Source organism: Petaurus breviceps, unplaced genomic scaffold, assembly GCF_028583685.1.
Source record: "Petaurus breviceps papuanus isolate PSGF00001 unplaced genomic scaffold, PetGlider_PUasm1.0 174, whole genome shotgun sequence".
In the NCBI taxonomy this organism is placed as follows: domain Eukaryota; kingdom Metazoa; phylum Chordata; class Mammalia; order Diprotodontia; family Petauridae; genus Petaurus; species Petaurus breviceps.
In genome coordinates, this window is record NW_027185761.1 from 56936595 (window position 1) to 56946371 (window position 9777).

Below are 9777 nucleotides of genomic sequence, written 5' to 3' on the forward strand. Positions count from 1 at the left end.
TGGCCAGTGACAATCTCCCAAGGAAACCTTAGGAGAGCTGCCCCAACCATCAGGAAAGGGGGAATATTTAAAGTCAAAAACCACAAAACGGGTGTGGGGAGTACAGTCAGTTTGACAATGGTAGATAAACAGGTCCGTTATAGCCAGGTCTTGATCTGGACAGTTGTATAGCCCTACCCTGACTTATTTGGGGGGGGGGGGGACAGATATCTGTGTCCTGCCCTGGGTCATTCTGACATCTTATCAGGAAGTACAGCAAGGTGGGTCTTACTATTGTATCAAAAGAGAGGGGCTAGGCAGTAGGAGTTCAGGAAGAATTCAGTAATTTTCCAAACTTGTTACATACAGGGGCTTAGTATATGAGGCCATGGGTATTTCAGGTGGAACTCATATACAGAAGAACTATACAAGAAAGATCCTAACATTACTGATAACCATGATGGTGAGATCACTGATCTAGAGCCAGACATCCTAAAGAATGAAGACAAGTCAGCCTTAGGAAACATTGCTTGCACTAAGAATAGTGGAGGTGATGGAATTCCAGTCGTCTATTTAAAATCTTAAAGGAGGTTGCTGCTAAAATGCTGCACTCAACATGTCAGCAAATTTGGAGAACTCGATAATAACCACCCCATTGGAAAAGATCAGTTTATGTCCCAATCCTAAAAAAGGGCAAAGGCAAAGAATGTTCAAATTACTGAACAGTTGGGTTCATTCATTACTCCAGTAATGTTATGCTTAAGATTTTGCAAGCTAGGCTTTAGAAATATGGGAACCAAGAATTAGCAGAAGTACATTCTGATTTTCAAAGTGGCAGAGGAACTAGAGACCAAATTGCCAACATTCACTGTTGTGGAGAAAGTAAGTGAGTTCCAAAAAAACATCTGTGTCTGCTTCACTGACTACAATAAAGCCCTTGACTAGGTAGATCACAACAAAATGTGGCAAGTCCTCAAAGAAATGGGAGGATCAGGTTATCTTACTTGCCTCCTGAGGAAACTGTGCGCAGGTCAAGAAGCAATAATCACAACCAAACATGGAACAATTGACAGGTTTAAGATCAGGAAAGGAATACAACAAGGCTGTATATTGTCACCTTACTTATTTAACCTCCATATAGAGGACATCATGTGAAATGCCAAGCCGGATAAATCAAAAACCAGAATTAAGGTTTCCCAAATTTGCAGATCTCAGATATGCAGATAATGCTGTTACGGTTTGGGATGCTGGGAACCCTAAAAAGCAAGGGTGCTGCCTTGAAAGACTTTGACTACTCAAGCGTTCTAGCCAAAATATTGGCTAGTTTATTTTGATACCAATAGAAGTGGGTAAGATTCTTAGGGAATCTAGGAGATTTAAGGAGGATAAGATTGATACTTTTATACAGAAAAAGGGAAAAAGGGTCAGTGAAAAGATCTGGATGGGATTAAGGAGTGGTAAGTGTGGGGGAGGGGGCCCCAAGGGCAAACAATGAAAGGAGGTAAGTGGTCTGAGAGCCAGAATGAAAGGGGAGTCAAAAGGATTACTGAGTATCTAGATGGACTGGAATGGACCAGATATCTCAGGCAAAATGACAGTGACCTGAGCTGCTGAAATGTGTGGGAAAGTTTAGGGTCTGGGTTGTGTTCAAAGACATGGTCTTTTCCTTTTAGGGGTCCAGTGTGAATCTTATAACCTTCTCAAAAACCACTCTGATGACAGAAAGTTAAAGAGTTAAGAAGCCTCTTGATGAAGGTGAAAGAGGAGAGTATAAAAGTCAGCTTGAAATTTAACATTAAAAAAAACTAAGATCAAGACAACTGCTCCTATTGATGGGGTACCTGGGGTCTAAACCAATTTGTAAAGCCAGTTTGTACAATTGTAACTGCAATGTGTATTGTCAAACTCTGCCCCTTCCCCTTATCGCACTCTGCCTAGGAAATACCCTATGACTTCTTTGTTCTTACTTAATCTCTTCATGTCTCCTCTGTCTGGCCGAAATACTCCTTTGTTCTTGCCTCATGTCCCCTCTGGTCTGGCCCAAATCCCATCTAAACTGTCTATGCGCTAAAATCACAAGTTCCTCTTGGGCAGCTCTAACCTTTATCTATGGGCAGCTCTAGCCATTATCTATGCACTGAGGTCCCTGACAATGGCAGCCCTACCCTTTAAAAGTAAAAGCCTGTACCCCTCTCACTCGCAGGTCCCCTAAAGGACTCTTGCCCGCGTCTCATGGAAGCATAACAATAAACTTCTACAACTCTCCCTCCAATTAAGCCTGAGACCTTGAATTCTTTCCAGACGCTACTGCAGGTTTTCTGGTCTTGGATAAGATCAGCGTTCCTGCTGAACTAAAGGGAGCCGTCCCTCATCACTATCATTTCCTGGCAAACAGAGAAAACACAAATTGGAAGCAGCTTCAGATTTTATATTCTTGGGTTCAAAGATTACTGCAGACAGCAACTGAAGCCATGAAATTAAAAGTCACTGGCTCCTTGGAAGGAAAGCTATTTCGAATCTGAACAGGATACCAAAAAGCAGACACACTGCCTTTCCAACAAAGGTATTTAAAATCAAAGCCATGGTTTTTCCAGGAGTGATGGATAGATAGCTATGAGAGTTGTGACTGAGGAATGGGCTCTAGGAGCCCCTGGAGCTCTCCTTGAGGTACAGGCTCTGAGAACCTCCCTTGGACTCTTGATTGAATTATCCCATTTGATAAGGCAGGTCTGTTGCTAGACTTCCCACTCTTGAACTGGCCTAGCCCACCATTGTCTGTAGCCTCCAGCCACCTCCCACCCTTAATCACTCATTGACCTCATTAACTCCTGCTGAAGACCCTCCCCAAACTCCTCCTCTAGACCACCCCTAGATTGCTCCCACAACCTTCTGTATATAAGACCCCATCTCACACCATGTGGTGTGAATGCCATAGAAGGATGAAGCACCATGGAATAGTGAGAGTGCCATAGAATAGTGAGAGCACCATGGAATAGTGAGAGCGCCATAGAATAGTGAGAGCGCTGTGAGAGCACCATAGAATGACCCAGCACAGACTTACTCTGTGTCTAACGCAAGTGAACTTTTAATAAATTTTACTTTTCTTTGGCTGAGAAGACTTGAATCAAATTCATTTGGTAGGACCCGGTGTGTTGGTATGGTGGGGTCTACAGAGCAACCCTAACCCTCTTAGTGGGTACCCTCTTCAGTTGGATTATAAATTAATCTGAGCACTGTAGAATCAAAGCTTTTGAGTTATGAATTAAAGAGACTTTTGAGAGTCCTTTGGACAACTTAGGAAATCAAATCAGTCAACACTTAAAGATATTAATTCAGACTATCACTGGAAGGTCAAATACTGAAGGTGAAGCTTAAATACTTTGGGCACATAATAAGAGAAGATCTATGAGAAGATCATTGGAAAAGGCCCTGATGTTGGGAAAGATTGAAGGCAAAAGGAGGAGATGGCAGAGGATAGAGATGGATAGAGAGTGTCATGGAAACCATGAACAGGAACTTAGTTAGATTTTGAGAGATACTAAAGTCTAGAAGGCCCTTGGTATCCAAGAGGTCAGGATGAGTCAGACAACACCTAGGATGAGTGGTGGGTAAGGTTTAGAAGGTAGACAATACCAGGGTGGAGATACAAATGAAAATAATAGAATTAAGACTCAAAAGGACTTGAGGTTACCAGAGTAAAGAGTAGAAGTAATTATAAGACAAAAGGAAATTTTCTCCAGAATGTAGGTGGAGGATAAAGTTACAGAGCTAAGGAATTTAGACTCATACTTAATGGAAGAATATTAAAAATATGGCAACTTGATTTTCTTAAAAATGGAATTAAAGTCAATTTTCAATTTTATATTTACAAGGTTATTGTGAGAATCAAATGAATAAACATGCACAGTGCTTTTCAGACCTTAAAACACCACATAAAAAGCAAGTTATTAGAACTAAATAGTAGCCATTGGATCTACAAGATGGGATGAATGTTGCTGATTAGCAGAATTTGGTCAGATTTAGGTGAGGGAGAGGGATAAATTGAAGATGAGTCCAAGGTTTCAGGCCAGGACAACCGATAGAATGCTAATAGATCTCTGCCATTAGCAGAAATCAAGTAGAATGGCATATGTATAAGTGTCTAAGACCTGTTGAGAGTTGTTTGTATGCCAATGTGTATGAATTCTACAGGAATTAAACAATCAAGCCAAAAACCATGGCTCAAAGTTTTTACTCGTAGAGCAAAACTGAATTTTCATATTATTGCCAGCATTTCTTTTATGGAAATGGTTAGAAATGAAAAGTCAACTCCTCTGCACATGTATTGTCCATGCTTTAAATTCATGAAATAAACATTCCAAACTACAAATGCCAATGCTTATTTCCAAAGAGTGTAGGAACTGGGTTTAAATTCCAGCTCTGAAACTTACTGAATGGACAAGTCATTTAATATCTCTGGGCCTCAGTTTCTTCATCTGTAAAATGAGATTGGACTAGATCTCCCAGATCCAAATCTGTATCCCTGTAATCTCTCAAGTCATTGTCAACTGTTAACAATCTTGGAAGGATAATATCAAACATACAAACAGTGTTGGTGACTGCCTGTGTGCTGAGACAAATCAAAACATTCACCCACATCATCCTTCCATCTGCCCCAGTGTCTGAAATTTACACCCCTCAAATTATTCCATTGGCTTCCAATACTATCTCCTGAAGGACTCTGTTCAACTAATTCAATTAGGCAAGCTAATGCTTGCTCTCCATGTATTACTCTGTCAAATGAAGTAAAATATGTAAAGTCCCTTACAAAGCCTATAGTACTAATTGGTGCTCACTATTATTACTTTATTTGGGTTCAAATATTTAATTTTTGTCCCTCTATTTCTAGTACCCAGCACAGAGCCCGGTGTATAGTAGGTGCTAAATAAACGATTCATTATTAAGAGAGGGTAGGGTTCTGAGATAATGGGCAGATGGAAGGGCAACAAAGTGAGGTGATCAAGGCTTTGGCCCAGCATGCAGGAGCGCATGCATGCACATGCACGTGCACACACACACACACATGCACACACACATGCACACATACATGAACACGCATACACACAGACGATACTTAGTTGTGATGGGTAAAATCTGAAATAAATTAGGAAACAAAGGTTAGAGCTTCTGGGCATAACAATTTATTAAGCAACGCATGCCAACTGCATAAAAAATTAGGAGCAGGCCTCCTTATCTTGGGACTGTACCCCAATTCAGTGGGGAGAGAGATTTTTTTCATTAAAAGAAAATAATTTACTAGATGTAAATCAGGATATAAGATTAGGTAATCTGATTTCTAATTGGAAGAAAAGTTAGGGATTGTCCAAGTCAGGAGTGGGGAAGAGTAAGTTACAGTGCAGTTGGGAGTGGGCAAGTGGGTTTTGAAGGCTTTCCTTTCCCAGAATTGAGAGATTTTTATTAATTGCACCCACCTGCATTTATAAAACAACAGTTGGCTTACTCTATCTAATTTCTCATGAATGATTTGCAGAAAAATGAGATGGAGAATACATGTGGCAGCACAAGTCAGCGTTCATGAGGCAGAATCTAATTGCTTCTCTTGATTCCCACACCAAACCAACTCTATTTTGTAACTAGCCTTCACTCTCTATCTTGTCATGGTTGATGCACAAATATTTGTGTACATATATTTATACAGATATACACGCATGTATTGGAACAGACACACATATTTATGTCTATATCTATCCCAATAGACATAGAAATGGCTAGTCCCATAACCCTTAGGAAAAGTTGCCCAGCCTTGGCAGCCTTGACTCCTGCCTGCCCCTCCCTGACTAAGCTGCTGACAGTGCCCTTCTCCTACTTTATGCTAAAATGGTCTAGAATGATCTCAGACAATATTAATGACATTCACAAGTCACATACTCTATTTGTGTGTGTATGTGTATATGTGTGTGTGTGTTTGGACAGCCTAGAGTAAAATAATGTTTTTTAAAGATAGTGTCATTTCTAAATTATTTACACTTAGAGTTGACCCCACTGAATCTGTATCCTTCCGTAGAGTAGAAACAACTGAGCTTAGCACCTACTTATCAGAAGCAATTGGTTCAGAGAGCTACCTAATAGCCCTTAATTATGAGCCACTCTGGTGACCAGTTCATGTATCACTGTCTTGAAAAGAGTAGCTAAGTCTTTCATAATTATTCATTGTTACAATATTGCTGTTATGTGTACGATATTTTCCTGGTTCTGCTCACTTCATTTTGTATCAGTTGATACAAGTAACTAATTTTCCTTTCTTCTCAACTGAATCTGTTTTAATTAGTCTTGGAATTATTTTTACTTCCATGCATTATAAAGTAGATATGAATTATACCAATGCTTCCTGGGCAGATTCTCTTTCAACTTTATTCCTGATTGTGCAGCTAGATCTGAGGGCCAAAATTGACGATGGCAGCTCTGAGCATGGGGATAGGTAAGCAGATGTCTGGGAGTCTAGGTTGTACAGTGGATAGAGTTCTAGGCCTGGAGTCAGAAAGACATGAGTTCAAATCCAGCCTCAGACACTTACTAGATGGATGATCCTGGGCAAGTCACTTAACCCGATTTGCCTCAGTTTCCTCATCTGTCAAATGAGCTAGAGAAGGAAATGGCAAACCACTCCAGTATTGTTGCCATGGAAACCCCAAGCAGGGTCACAAAATCTTGAACATTGAACAACAATAAAGATGTCTACAGGGGGAGGGGAAAGAGGCCTCAAGCTGTAGGAGGGAAAAGTAGTTTTGAGGAAGGGGAGGAAAAAGGTGAAGTGAAGAGGTGGGAGCTGTCTCCCTTTGAATGGTATGTAGGAGACTGAGGATATTTACAGTAGTTCTTTTTGTTACAGCAAAGAACTGGAGACTGAAACAGTACCCATCAATTGGGAAATGTCTACACAAGCTGTGGGATGTGATTGTGATGGAATACTATTGTGCTATAAGAAATAATGAACAGATGGTTTCAGAAAAAAAGGAAGACTTGTGTGAACTGACACAAAGTGAAGTGAGCAGAACCAGGAGAACACTGTACACAGTAACAGCAATATTATAACGATGATCATCTGTGAAAGATTTAGTTACTCTGTTCAAGACAGTGATCCGTGGCAATTCCAAAGGACTTATGATGAAAAATGCTATCTACCTCCAGAGAAAGAAATGATGAACTCTGAAAGCAGGTTGAAAGGTTTTTTCACTTTATTTTTCTTGCCTTTTTTTTTAGCAATATGGCTAATACAGAAACATATTTTGCATGACTTCACATGCATAATGGATATCACGCTGCTTGCCTTCTCAATGGGTGGGAAAGGGACTAGAGGGAGGGAAAGAATTTTTTAAAATGCATTTATAAAAAAATTACACTACACCTGTCATGTGGCAACCCAAGAAACTGCCTGCCACATTGACACTGAGTCCCAGCTCTCCTTCCAGGATCAGTCTTTCAACACCACCTCCTTCATGAAGCCTTCCCTGATCTCTCTCTTCCCCCAAAGCTAGAACCAACGTGTGCTTTATATAATATGTTAGCCCTTTCATAGTTCTCTTATTTACCTGTATCCTCATTTGAATTAAATTTAGCTACACATTTGTTTTATCTTGTCCTAAGAGACTGTACAATCCTTTGAAAGATCAGAAGATCATAGATATAGATTTGCATAGGACTTTAGAATTCACCTAGTCCAAACTCATTTTAAATTTGAGGGAACTAAGGACAAGAGAAGGGATTTGGCTTACCCAAGGTCATCCAGGTGGCCAATGGCAGAAGGGAACTGGAGCCCCTCCCTTCAGAAGAAGTCATCTTACAGCATCCACAGCAAGTGGACCTCCAGGTTCTGCTAGGCCACCTCTACTGAGAGAGCTCACTGCCTCCCAAGGCAAGCTTCCAAACAGCAGAGAGGGGGTGTTCCCTGCTAGCAACCAGCTCTTGGTCATTCATTGCTCCCAGATCTGCCCTCTAGGACCAAACAAAATATGAAAAATCCTTCTAGTGACAGCCCTCGAATACTTGAAGACAGCTCTCAAGCCCTCTTTCCACACCACCATCCCAGTTTTCTCTTCTCCAGGCTAAGCAGCCCCAGTTCATTCAACAGAGCCCTTCATTCACCTTCCTGGTTGTTCATAAGAACACTTTTTGTGGTAGCAAAGAACTGGAAACATGGATGCCAAGAGATGCTCAGGACAGCTAAGCAAACAGCTGCATGTGAATACAAAGCAATAACATTGTCCAGTCAGATACTGCTCAGTATAAGAACTTCCAAGAAACTTAAGAAGACTGGTACAAAAAGAAAGTAAGGGAAATGAGGAGAACCACACAAAATTCACAACCACCAGGAAGCAGAAGCACACTAAAAGACATGGACATCACATAAAATGGTTGACTGAAGTCCTGAGAACTGACTGAGGAGGAAGTAGGAATCTCTCTATCCTCAAGAGAGATGGGGCACAGATGGCTGACTATAGGAAGGCAATTATATAAAAGCTAGGTGGGTTGGTTTTGCTAAACTGTTTTTTGTTGTTAAGAGAGTTCTTGATGCATAGTGAACAGAACCAAGAGAATGTACACAGCAACAGCAATATTGTTCAATGAAGAACTGCGAATGACTTAGCTATTCTTAGCAATACAATGATGGAAGACAATCCCAAAGGAATGATGATCAAGCATACTATCTGCCTCCAGAGAAAGACCTGGATACAGCTGAATAAAGACTCAAGTATACTGTTTTTCACTTGCTTTCCTTTTTTCCCTTTTATTCAAGTCTTATTGTACAAAATGACTAACATGAAAATGGTTTACATTATTGCACATATATACCCTATAATCTGATTGCTTACCATCTCAGGGAGGGAGGGAGGGAGAGAATTTGGAACTCAAAAGTTTAAATAAATTTTTTTATAAGCAATCCGGGTTAAGTAACTTGCTCAAGGTTACAGGGCCAGTTATTTCTGGGTGTGGTGCTGAGTATCTGAGCCAGGATTTGATCCAGGTCATCTCAACACTGGAGCCGGTGCTCTTACTTGCTGATCCACCTGGCCGCCCCTAAGCAATTGGGGTTAAGTAACTTGCTCAAGGTTACACGGCCAGGTGTTTTTTTTTTTAATTTTTAAAGAGAAAAAAGGTTCTATTATTTGGGGAGGGAGGGGATACTGGGAAGTGACTGGCAAAAAACCACACACACATATCAGTTAAACTTTTTATACAATTCTGTCCATTGACTCCGTGTACATTAATGTTGACATTGTACAACCAGGCTGGAACTGAAAAGCTCACTAGATCTGGAGTCCGTGAACATGAGCCAAGAGGCTTTGTCTCTGGGCAAAGCACAGCCCAGTGTCTGAGTTTCCTCATTTGCAAAATGAAAAGGTTGGACTAAATCAGGACCAGGAATAACTGCCCTTCTGGCAGCATTTTAAGGTTTAAATATCACTTTAGAAACACTGCTTCTTTTTGATTCTCACAACCACCCTGGGAGTTGTGAGGCAGGTGCTATTATTAATCCCATCTTCCAGATGGGGACTCTGAGGCTGAGAGGTTTCCCTGACCAATCATGGGGCTCCCCATTGAAACTGTCCCTTTCATCTCCTTACAACCGGGTATATACTCACACACAGAAGCCCCAACACACAAGCTCACACAGCAACCCCAACATGTGCGTGCCCGCACACCGCACACACACACACACACCCCACACCACACACACGCTCACACACAGCAAGCAGCCCAACACATACACACACACCACACACGCTCACACACAGCAGC